We start from the raw sequence: 12,836 nt of genomic DNA, 5'->3' as shown, positions 1-12,836 counted from the left end.
AAAAGAATATGGGCCGAAGTAATACCAGAAAACTTCAGAAAAATGAAGAAACAATCTGACATTCAGATAACTGAAGCATACAGAACACCAAATAACATCAACCCAAGTAAAAACACACCGAGACATATAATAGTCAAGCTCCTAGAAATCCAGCACAAGAACAATATACTAAAAGCTTCTAAAGAAAATAAACAGATGACATTTAAAGGAAAATCCATCAGAATAACAAGAGACTTCTCTTCACAAACCATAAAGTTGGGCTGGAGAGATGGCTCAGTGGTCTAAAGCACCTACTTAGAACAAGTTCAGCGAAGCACAGGGACCACGGTTCAATCCCCCAGCACCACATGCCAGCCAGCCCGCCCCCTGGTGGGCTGAGCTGGCCACACACACACACACCACTCTCTCTGTCTCTCTCTCTCTCTCTCTCTCTCTCTCTCTCTAATAAAAAAAAAAATTTAAAAAAAAAACAAAAACAAACCATAAAGTCAAGAAGAGCATTGAGCAGAGTACTTCCAATCCTCTATGAAAACAAATTCCAGCCCAGATTATTATACCCTGAAAAACTCTCTTTCAAGTTTGATGGAGAAGTGAAATACTTCCATGACAAAGAACAACTAAAGAATTTCATGATAGCAAAGACAACCCTACACAGACTTCTACAATATATTATAGACAGGGACCAAAATGATCAGAACTCCATGAATGAGAACAGGAAGTAACCAGCAAATACAGCAAACAAACAGTAGAAAAAGGGTTAAATAGTAGGTAAATAAAATGTCAATCATAAGTCAATAAGTCTCAGTTATAACCATCAGTGCAAATGGACTCAATTCACCAATTAAAAGAAACTGGCACAGTGGATCAAAACCCACCAATATGCTGTATACAAAAAGCACACTTAATTCATAACAAAATTCATAGCGTGAAAGTCAAAAGTTGGAAAATAATACTACATGCCCCAGCACCTCATAAAAAAAGCAGGGGTAGCAATTCTTTTCACAGACAGTCTCAATTTCAAGTCAAGAATGATCAAACAAAATAAAGAAGGCCACTATATACTGGTTAGGGGAAAAATCCAAGAGGAAAAGGTAATGCTCATAAATATGTACACACCAAACACAGGAATACCCAACTATGTAAGACAAACCTCAATGGACATGAAAAAAATTAACATCCAATACCACATTCTTAACAGGAGACCTTAACACACCCTGATCCCAAAAAGATAGATGAAGCAGAAAAAGTTAGCAAAGAAATAGCAGAACTGAAACAGAGCCTGGAATAAATGGACCTAGTGTACCTACCAAGAATGTTCCACTCAACCACAGCTGAATACACATTTTTCTTCAGCTACACATGGGTCATTTTCTAAAATAGATCACATACTACTCCATAGGTCATGCTTAAGTATATACAAGAAATCAGAAATTATCCAATGCATATTACCTGTAAACAGTGCAATGAAACTGGAAATAAATGACAAAAGAAGTCAGAAAAAAACCCATAAATGCATGGAAGTTAAACAATGCCTTACTCAGCAGCCAATGGGTCACAGATGAAACTGAACAAGCAGCTGAACAATATCTACAGTACAATGAAAATTCAAGCACAACTTATCAAAATTTATGGGATGCAATGAAAGCAGGTTTAAGAAAGAAATTTATAGCTGTGAACACACACATTAGGAAAAAAGAATGAGAAACAATAAATACCCTAATGTTGGACCTCCAAAATCTAGACAAGGAAGAGCAAAAATATCCAATGCCCAAAGATCATATGAAATTGTAAAAATTAGTGCAAAAATTAATTCAACTGAGACGAAGATAACAATTCAAAGAATTAATAAATCAAAAAGCTGGTTATTTGAAAGATTAAATAAAATTGACAAGCCCCTCGCTTACCAATGAAAAAGAGGAAAGAAAAAATTCAAATATAAGCAATAAGAAATGAAAAGGGTGTAATTAATGCAGACCCAGTGGAAATTAAGAAGATTATCAATAGTTACTTTGATAGTCTTTACTCTCACAGAATAGAAGACACAGAAGAAATGCACAGATTCCTAGAAAGGTACAAATTGCCAAAGGTGAATGAAGAACATATAACAAGTCTCAATAACCCAATAACAGCCAATGGAATATGAAATTAATAAAAACCTACCGACAGAAAAGTCCAGGTACTGATGGATTCACAGCTGAATTCTACATGAAATTTTCAAGAGATATAAGTCCTATACACCTCATACTCTTCAATAAAATTTAAAATGAAGCAATCCTCCCACAATCATTCCTGAAGGCAAGTACTTTACTGATCCCAAAACCAGAGAAAGAGGCAATTAAAAAAGAAAACTACAGGCCAATCTCTCTCATGAACATGGGTGATAAAATCCTAACAAATGGAATACGGCAAATCATCAAGAAGATTATACAACATGACCAGGGTACAATTCATTCCAGGGAATGAATACAGGGAAAAGATGGTTCAATATTTGTAAATGTATAAATGTAATACACTATATCAACAGAGAGAAATCTAAAAACCACATGATTATATCAATTGATGCAGAACAGATTTTTTACAAAGTCCAACACTCATTCATGTTCAAAGTCCTACAAAAAATTGGAATAGATGGTCTCTACTTCAATCTGATAAAAGCTGTCTATGACAACCCAACAGCTAACTTAATTCTAAATGGGGATAAACTGAAATCTTTTACACTCAGATCTGGTACAAGACAAGGATGTCCTCTATCACCACCCCTATTCAATATAGTTCTGGAATCATTAGATAGAGCCATTAGACAAGAGAGAGAAACAAAAGGAATAAGAATAGGTAAAGAAGAAGTTAAATTATCATTATTTGCAGATGACATGATACTTCAATTGGAAGACCAAAAAAACTCCACAAAGAAGCTACTAGGATTGACACTCAAATTCAGTAGCGTAGTATGATACAAAGTCAATACCGAAAAGTTAATAGCATTCCTTTACACAGGTAACAAACACACTGAGAGGGAAATTGTAGAAACAATACCTTTTATAATAGCACCACAGAAAATGAAATACCTTGGAATTAATCTAACTAAAGAAGTCAAATTTGTTTTCAAGGAAAATTACAGTACTGTGAAAAAAAGAAATCATAGAGAATTTCAGAAAATGGAAAGATATTCCCAGATCCTGGATTGGAAGAACTAACACTGTGAAGATGGCCATGCTCCCAAAATTGCTGTACAGATTTAATGCAATTCCTATCAAACTACCTCCAACATACCTCACAGACCTAGAGAAATCATACCTAACATATTTGAAACCAGAAAAGACCTAGAATAGCAAAGGCAATCCTGAGCAACAAAGACAAAGGCAGGAGGCATTGCAATTCCTGATTTGAAATTATACTACAAATCTTCTGTGATAAAATCAACATCATGCTGGGAACAAAATATACCTGAGGATCCATGGAATAGATTCGAAGACACAGAAGCCTCTAAGAACACACTCAGTCACCTTATCTTTGACAAAGGGGTCAAACATGCTTACTGGAAGAAAGATAGTCTCTTTAACAAATGGTTCCAGAAAAGCTGGCTCTCTACATGCAGTAAACTAAAAATTGACACAGGTCTGTTCTCTATGCACTAAGCTAAATTCAAAATGGATTAATGATCTAAACATTAAAACAGAAACACTAAATCTCCTGGAAGAGAAAGTAGGAGGAACTCTTCAAGATATAGGGGTAGGCAAAGAGTTCATGAACAAAAATCAAATTGCATGGGTAATACTTGAAAGAATTAACAACTGGGACCTCCTCTTATTGAGAAGTTTTTGCATGTCAAAAGAACTTACCAACGAGGTGAAAAGAGAACCCATAAATTTTGAAAAAATCTTGACTAATAAGCTCTCAGTCAAAGGCCTGTTCTCCAGAATTTATAAAGAGCTAAAAAACATTAGGGCCCCAACATTTAAAGACCCAATCCAGAAATGGGCATCTGAGATGAACACACACTTCTCAGAGGATGAAATTAAAGAAGTGAATAAATATATGAAAAAATGCTGAATGCCACTAGCCATCCATGAAATGCAAATTAAAACAACATAGGTACCATCTCACCCCAGAAAGAATGGTTATCATCAAGAAATCAACCAACAACAAATTTTGGAGAGGCTGTGGGGAAAAAGTAACCCTTCTCCACTGCTGGTGGGAATGTAAACTGGTGCCACCATTATGGAAATCAGTGTGGAGACTCCTTAAAAAACAGCACTGGAAATCCCATTCAAACCAACTATGTCCCTATTCGGAATTTTTTTGGAAGAATTGAAAACATCATATCATAGTGATGTACATGTACCTATGTTTATAGCAGCACAATTTGTGATAGCCAAATCTTGGAAACAATAAAGATGTCCATCACCTGAGGAATCGATGAAAAATATGTAGTATTTTTACAGAATGGAATATTAGTGAGATATAAAGAATGATAAAATTTGAGCCTTCATATTTAAGTGGATGCCACTTGAAGATATCCTCATAAGTGAAATAAGCCAGACCCACATGTGTAAATTTCGTATAGTCCCCCTAATGTAAGAACTCAAAAGAGAAATAAAAATAGAAAGGCATAACACAATTAAAAGGAATGTGAGAACTTAAGGTTTAGACAATGAAGAGGAGGCATAGAGAAAAGCTAGGAAACATGACCGGGGCAAAGCCATACATTTATATGCACAAGATGATTAAGGCAATGACCCTGAGAATCTTTAGCAGGTTTTTGAAACTAGCAGTTAATTGGTAGGATTCTCACCCTGACTAACTATATATGCTGATACCTGTGAACTAAGCAACTGCACTGAAGATAGCAATGTGTAATGGTAGGGTCGTGCTTGGAATGCCTGTCGCTCTGGTCTTCTAAATATGTACTGCTTGTCATGTCATACACATTACTGCCATACTGTCTCTTAACCAAATATTTGTTTAAAAAAAGAGTAATAAACAAAAACAAGAGACAAGTAAAAAAAGGTCACAGGGCTGTCCTGCTATAATGCTATATATGGTTAGATTTCTACATTTCTGTGTAAATATATGTAATTGCTTATTCCTATTTTTAAATTTTTTTTCTTTATATTCTACAAGGTCTTAAAATTTAACATATCAATGTTGCAGGCAGCCAAGTTAGATAGAAATATTATAGGCAGTCAGATAGGGCCAGGTCCTGGAAGGAGACAGCACAAAAGACAAGAAACCTTACAACTGTGGGAGGGACTGATGCTCCTGCTGTGAGCCAGACCTAAAGAAAACAAGTGCTAACCTTTCTAAAGGGTAGCATCTGGGATTGATCTTACCCTGAGAAAGCCAAAAAGAATTCTTATCTGATGGCTCCTCTTTTACATTCATGCTCCCTTTCTACATGACTCCCTTCCCCATTTGGTCCCAGACTTTATCAATTTTACCTGAGCAATGGTGCTTGTACTCTCATTGGTTGACCAAAGTTTTGTCCCACCTCATGCTCAACTAAGCGAGTTCCCATGTTCTCCACCACCTTTGACTCACCTCACTGCATGGTTTTACTCTACAAAAGTCCCTGGAAGAGATGGCTTCTCAGAGAGTACCCGATCGGGCCTCCCTCCGGTCCCTCTCTCAGACAGGAGCTTTCTTACCCTCAATAAATATGTTCTGCTAATAACCTCCGTTTGTTCCTAAAATTCATTCTTTGGCTTTAGAGAACATGAACTCATCCAGGTCTAGTTGGAAGATCATGTTTCCCTGTGTCATTTGGAGGTTCCCTATATTGTTTGGAGTTTGCCCAACTGAGATCAGTTTTTCTCCCTGTATCATCAATACTTGATGGAAAATACCTGCTCCATGTTATGCCAAGATGTTTGATATTTAGACAGATAGTGAGCTTAAGCTCAACTGCCTATGTTGTAGGGTAATAATAATAATAAGCTTCTCTTCTGGAGGGTTAACAACCTAAGTTTGCAGACCAAAAATTAGAGAAAAAGAAAGGCTGCAAGAATAGCCAACATTTTGGCCCTAGACTTTCAAGGTCAGTGAAGACTCAGGACATGGGGGAACCTGTATTGTAACATCCCGTAACTCAGTTGTGTCCCAAACTTTCTGATCAAGGAGATTATGGGGCCAGAGAGGAAATCGATCAGTGATGTAGAGTGTGCCTAAGGAGAGTCACATAGAGTGAAAACATTCTCTCAGGCTTTCACAGAGAGCAAATTGGTCAAGCAATGGCCATGACTCATTCACATGGCTGACACTGACAAAGGATCTACAAACTGTCGTATAGGACTTCAGGGTAAGTCCTGAGGAGATTTGACTGACCTTATCAGATACAAAAGTTACATTTCTTGTTATATAGGTCTTGCTTTATGTGGATCTTAACCATCCAGCAGAAAAGTATAAAAACAAAATATAAAAAGTAAAGCCATATTAATATACTGAGCTATAATAGACTCAAGTCAACAACTTCTGGCATTGCCAGTCTTATGGAAAACCCACTACTATTATGGACTACTGGACTATATTGGAATATTTTGCTGAATTCACGCACCTACAATATTTAAATGACAATGGAATACCCTTCTGTGACAGAACTAAACAAATAAAGAGGATGCAAATGAACTACCACTTTGTATCTGTATATTCAAAATAGGATAGGTATACAGCTACATTCTCTTAATTCAATGAATGGAAAGATTTATTCTAATAGTGTTTGTGGACAGGATATCATGTGTCCATCTTATACAATGAATAACCACTAAGACATAATATGCAATGTATTAATTATTGAAAGTGTCCTACTAATCATTTTTGAAACTAATTGCTATTTGTTTCTCAATAAAATTATTTTTAAAAATAAATAACACATCACTGAAGGGTGTTGGGAAGAGCGCCAAAGCTTTTGAGACATCTTTTCTGTCTTATTTTACCTCCATATGCTGACTTGCAGTTCCTTGCATCTGAGCCGATATAGAACACAGATGCCCGCATGTCCTGGAGAGTCGCAGGCCTGCAGGGTTCCCTCCTGCTGCACAGACCACCCTGAGATTGTGATGTGTTGTGAGCAGCACCCTCGACAGCCTACAGTGGCCTGTGAAATGTGATTTTGGGGATGCCCACATCTGAATTCTTGCTAATGTCTAGTTTAGGAAATGTGTCCCTTCCTAAGCATTATTTTGTCCTTCCTTATGGTTTGATTAACAAACATTAGTATCTAGTAAAGGGTAAACCTTAAAACTTAAGAAAGTATTCGTAAGAGGTGAAACTAAAAAATTCCAAGTTTCGTATGTTAATTTGCTGTAAGACTTCTGATAATATCTGAAAATTGAAAATTGAAATTGATATCTGAATCAAACACAAATCCATACAGTGTCCACAAATACTCACATTTTGATTGTTCTGTTGTCCCCAATCTCATCCTAATGTGAAACCCACTGACCAGTCCATGTTTTCCTCAACAGAGTTAAACCCAAAGTACTAGGAAGCTAGTTATATAAGGTCAGATCACCAGTAAGTGACTAAAAGGCTCATGGTAATAAATCCTGCATTCCTTGCTATCAGCCTACCCTAACCCTGCCACACTCCCATTATTGTGTGTGTTCAAAGAACTCCACTCTAGAGTCCACTGCCCAGAGCACACTGTAGCTTTCCTGTCCACCCCACATCCTCAGGGCCTCTTCTGGGCCAGGTGACCTGCACTGTTGCTACACAGTGATCACAGACCATGGGGCTTCGGGAGGCTCCTCATGGGGTGCTTTGGAGGGGTATTAGTTGGTTACTTGTCTAATGTCTCTTTGTTAAAATAGAAATTGGAATTTTTTTCCCAAAGAAAAAATCGCATCATAAATTTCTATAAATTTTGGATTAATGTCTTATTTTCAAGTTAACTTCTAAAACAGACTACATAAAAAAAAAAGACATTCCTGAGTTTAATGGGACTGTGTTGCTCTTAGGTGAGAGATGAAGGGAAAACCTCTTGTTGATGCCTCCAAACCTAGCACCCTCTATTGCATCACCAAAGGCGTTTTAAGGAAACAATATTTATAATAAGACAAAAGTGGTAGAAAAAGTGACTGGCATGAAATACCAACAATACATAGAAATGAAAAGACAAGTTAGATACCCAATACTTAGTGTACTCACTTCTTGGTAAATTATGCTTTCCTTATGTGACTAAACAAAAATATAATAAGAATATACTACAGAATTCTAATAATTTTCTGCATGCCTTAATAAAAAAATAATTTTATTTTCTTCTTGTTGCTTTCCTAGAGTTTACAATTTTCAACAACTAAGATTAATTTTGTTGTGGTTTGTGTCTAATTGTCCCCAAAAAGCCTCATGTAGTCATGGGGTGGACTTCTAGACTTTGTGATTAATCATGTACCAGTGCTGGGATTATGGGTGTGTAAGTGCTGCTGGGATTATGGTTGTGAGTGCTGCACCTGGCCTGGGGCAGACAGCCTAAATGCAATTTAAGGAGAGAGGCTTGTTCTCTGCTGCCATTTTGGCCGCCGCTCCTGCCCTTTTGCTCGTGCTGTTTTGCTATGAACTGCTGCGCTCTGCCACATGGCACTCTGCCTTCGAGCCAGCTGAGTATGGACTGAAACCTCCATAAACTGTGAGCTAAAAAAACCTTTCTTTTCTTCATTTGGAGTGGCAGGGATTTTGTCCAGCAATGAGAGAAAAGTAACTGAGACAAATTTTAAGAAAAGGACGTTATTTTAATTTTTACTAATCCTAACTCTTTTCTTTGTGGAAATTGTACTAAGTGGATTGTGAACAATAGATTGTGATTGAAGAGCCTATTGGTGATTTAGGCCAGTCAGCACATGCATGTGGTTTAATGGCATGACTCATGTTTTATTCTTAAAATGGACTTGGCTCTTTGGTGGGATATAGCTCAGTGGTACAGCACCTGCCTGGTGAGCTCCAGGTCCTGAGTTCAATTCCTGGTACCAAAAAAGAATGGACTTTGTTTTCCACATAAGGCATAGAAGTAAGTCTGTATCACCATATTTGTTTCATAACATTGAGGAAAGAATTTAACTTCTCACATATTCAATTGCCTTTTCTTTAAGTAACATGGTGTTGTGTGTCCACACTGGTGTTGACAGGCTCCATTTCATTTACATATCATAATAATCATTCTGCTATGCATTCTCAATACTAACATTCAGAAATAAGTTTAGTGAGCATAAAATCATTAGATAATACATCCAACATCATCCAATAAATGTATGGTGGTGTCTAGAGATCCAAGCAACCTTTATAATATCAAGATCTTTGTCATAGCAGATATGTTGCCAAATTCAATGGACTTCCCCAAGAATTAAATGAGAACACACATGCAAGTCATCTACTAGAATAACCTACCTGTCTCAAGTACTCAACCAAGTCCACTTCATGATGTGCAGCACTTTCACAGATTAGGAAGCAAGATGCAAAGTTGTATGGGAAACTCTCTGTAAGACAAAGCTCATGGGGCTGGCCAGATAGCTCAGCAGACTAAAGTGCCTGCTTAAGCAGGTGCAGAGACCAGGGTTTGCTCTCCAGTGTGCCATGCCTGCTGAGAAAGCAACTGAGACTGGGCATGGTGGTGCGTGGCTGTAATCCCAGAGTTTGGGAGGCTGAAAACAGGAGGATCACTCTAAGTCCCATCTGTGTAGTGAGACCCTGTACACACTGTACTAAAATACATAAGCAGACAAAAAAAAACTCTTTTTTTTTAAGATGAAGCTCACAATATTCTTCAGAGTTTAATCTTGTAACATCTAGAATGCAGCAGATTTTATGAATCATCCTAGGTATCCATGGTGTACCATGTTTCTTACTTTTGGTGCATCAAAAGACTATGAGGTGTTGAAAGATCGGGAATTGCAGTATGCCATGGAAAGGGTATGTGACGCTGTCTTCCCTACAATGCCTTATTTTTCACCACCAGTGACTCTTGCTACCACTCTCAGGATATTTCCACAACACAGTAAAGAATAGGACAGCAAGTGAAATTTCACTTAGCAGAGCAAAAGCTGCCACCTTGTGTAGCAATGTGGAGTTTTGTTGCACAAACACCCTGAAGCCACTTACTGTGTTTTCATTTTGACATCAGTCACCTCCACATCTGATGAGGCAACAGATCAGCAGCCGGCCAGGCCTGAATCTTTCTGTGTGATTCCTGCAAGAGGAGATTTGCAGGTCTTGGTGCAGCAATACGGTTTCTATTGCAAATAAGCTTCAGACACGAACAATTCCAACCGCGAACACTAGAGGGCAGCACGGAAGACAGCTCAAAAGCCAAAAAATGTAGATGGAGAAACACAGAGGAAGGGCAGCGCGGCACCATGCAGACAGGATGGCAATACCAGCAAAGGAGCAAAGATAGAGCAGAAGTCCTGGCACAGAGACGGTCAGAGTGTTCTAACAACATGGAATGTTAGCGTATCAAAGAGGAAAGGCAGGTGTTGGGAAGTGCAAAGACAAAAAGGTATCTCCTTCTTTGCAACTATTCATAAAATAGACATGACTTGAAGAAAAACCAAAACTTTAAAAGAACTTTCATAGTGGCCAGTGATTATAGCAATTCTATGGGCGGTGTTGACAGAACCGAGCAACGCTGAACAAGCTATCTTGTAATCAAAAGGTGAGAAAAATATTATTGTAAAATATTTGTGCACCTTCGGGACAAAACAAAATGGAACCTATTTAGTGAAAATAAGGGGCTTAAAAACGTCATTGGTCCCTGCAGTTGCCAAAGTGGGCACTTAGTCTGCTGAGCTATCTTGCCAGTGTGCTTGAAAGTTTTATTCAGTGTTATTCAAGTATTTTTAAAAATAGTTTCCTTGCTGATGTCTACTGCTTCTGACAAACTATGCGTTATTTCAAACGTTTCTCAAAACAGTGTTTATCTGGAATAAGATTACAGATTTTATCTGAGTTTTGCAAAAATATTGTTTATTGTATAAATATGTTCAAGGAGGAGCCTGCACCCATTTGCCTGTCTGCACCTCTCCTGCCAAAGGCAGCACAGGACTCATTTAACCCCACAGCGCTCCGTGCAGTGGCGCTCCTGACTGAGGAGCTTGCTGTGCACAAAGTCAAGCGTGTCTGTGCGGGAAGGTGCTCACTCTCTTCCAGAAGGTGATGACAGGGAGCTGTGAGAAAGGAGCTGCAACTGTGAGACCACGTGTGGAAACAAGGACTGCAAGAGATATATATGTTCCTATCCATTCTGATACAAATATACTTACATATAAAATAAGCAGGGCTTGTACTCTTCCCATTTGCCTGTAGTGGTACAAGATGTGCTAATGAAAGTTCATCTTGTACTTCAGGATTTAAGTTACAAAATATCCTTGGGAGCTTGCATCTAAGCTAGATGAAGGCATGAACATCACCCACGGATGGGCACAAGGACTTACTTGTGTGTTCTTAGGGGGAGAGTGCTAGTGGGCCTTTGGTAGGATAAGGAATAGTGATGTTATATTAGCAGGAAGCATGACTATGCCAGGAGTTATTTTTGAGCATAAAATACCTTTCATCTTTCTTAACTCTCTGGAAATACTTTTCATATCATTTCCTTTCCTGTGGCTTAGTACTGGCCACAGAATGGTACAACAGGTTGAAGGTTGATGGGATACAACAGCTCTTTCTATGAGCTCTGTGGATCCAGCACCCCAGGCCTTGGGGCAGCTCGCACACGCTGCTGCTGATCCGCCAGCTCAGCTCATGCTGACATAGCTAGTGCCCCTCTCCCCCGCATGTCCTTCTGTTTCCTTTGGTCTTGGGACAAGTGTGCGTGTAGTGTGATTGCAAATGACAGCAATTCTTCTGAAGGTCACTCAGGAAATAATTTTGAAGGAATTAAGGTGAGGAACACACAAATTTTTGTTCATCCTTTTAGATTCCAGCTGTTGTCAGGGTCCTCATCCAAGTCTCTCTCCCCAACATGAGTTCCATCAACTGTCCATTAAATCAGGCTCAGGGCGAGATCCACGGGCCTGAGCTCTGCAGAAACCTTCCCTCAGGATCAAGCAGATGCAGAAGGCTGCCTCACCATTGTTCTCACGCTCCTCTTTCTGTGACTGCACCTGACACAAAGCCCAAAGGAAGAGGCAAGAAGTGGATTTCTGCTGTTTCCCTATAACCACATTTAGATGTGTTCAGTGAGCACCTTCAAGTGAAATTAGTACATCAAGTTTGTATTGGGCTCATTATCAATGCCAGATGACTTTATTTATGTTTTCTGTCATCTATTATCTACTGAAAAATTCATAACAAAATAGACCACAAACTTGTGCCTGTCTTCAGTTTCTGAATGACACAGAAGAAAGTTTTATTTAGAATGGAATCTTCAAGTCCAGATCATAGATTAAGAAACTACAGTGCTCTGTTCTGGTCTGGGAGTCACAGATGCGAGTCACAACTGGGCTCTGCAGCAGGGCCTGTCACATGTGGAGCTCCTGAGTTTTTGTTCAGCTTTTACTGTCACTTCAGCTTTTACTGTCACTTCACAGCACAGAAATATTTTGTTGAATCTTCCATCTGTAAACCAGAGATGATGAAACTCATAGAGTTAGGTTTTGGGAAATTGATGGAGTAGCGCCCAGTCCTTTTAGTCTGAAGAGAAGCACTCCCAGTGAGGAATGTCATCTCTCCACTAGGAAGTTGCTTGTACCAGAAAAGGTAGTCTGTGTCCCATTTTTTTCATATTCACAGTCAAGCGTGGCTACTTCCCCTTCTCTCCCAGATGTGGCTGGCTGGACTTGAGTCACTTTCTGGGTGACACCGGGTCCTATAGGAACAAACAGAAAACTGTGCTGATCCTCTGATGTACTGAA

At 38.7% G+C, this 12,836-nt stretch overlaps 1 gene segment (V, D, J or C); it reads right to left on the bottom strand.

Annotated features, from left to right (window-relative positions):
* Positions 1-12,836, bottom strand: part of LOC101561250 — a 42,386-nt gene that overhangs the window by 4,367 nt on the left and 25,183 nt on the right.

Source organism: Octodon degus, unplaced genomic scaffold, assembly GCF_000260255.1.
Source record: "Octodon degus isolate 3935 unplaced genomic scaffold, OctDeg1.0 scaffold00276, whole genome shotgun sequence".
NCBI classification, from domain to species: Eukaryota; Metazoa; Chordata; class Mammalia; order Rodentia; family Octodontidae; genus Octodon; species Octodon degus.
Note: the sequence above shows the minus strand (reverse complement) of the source record. Positions and strands in the feature narration are given on the sequence as shown.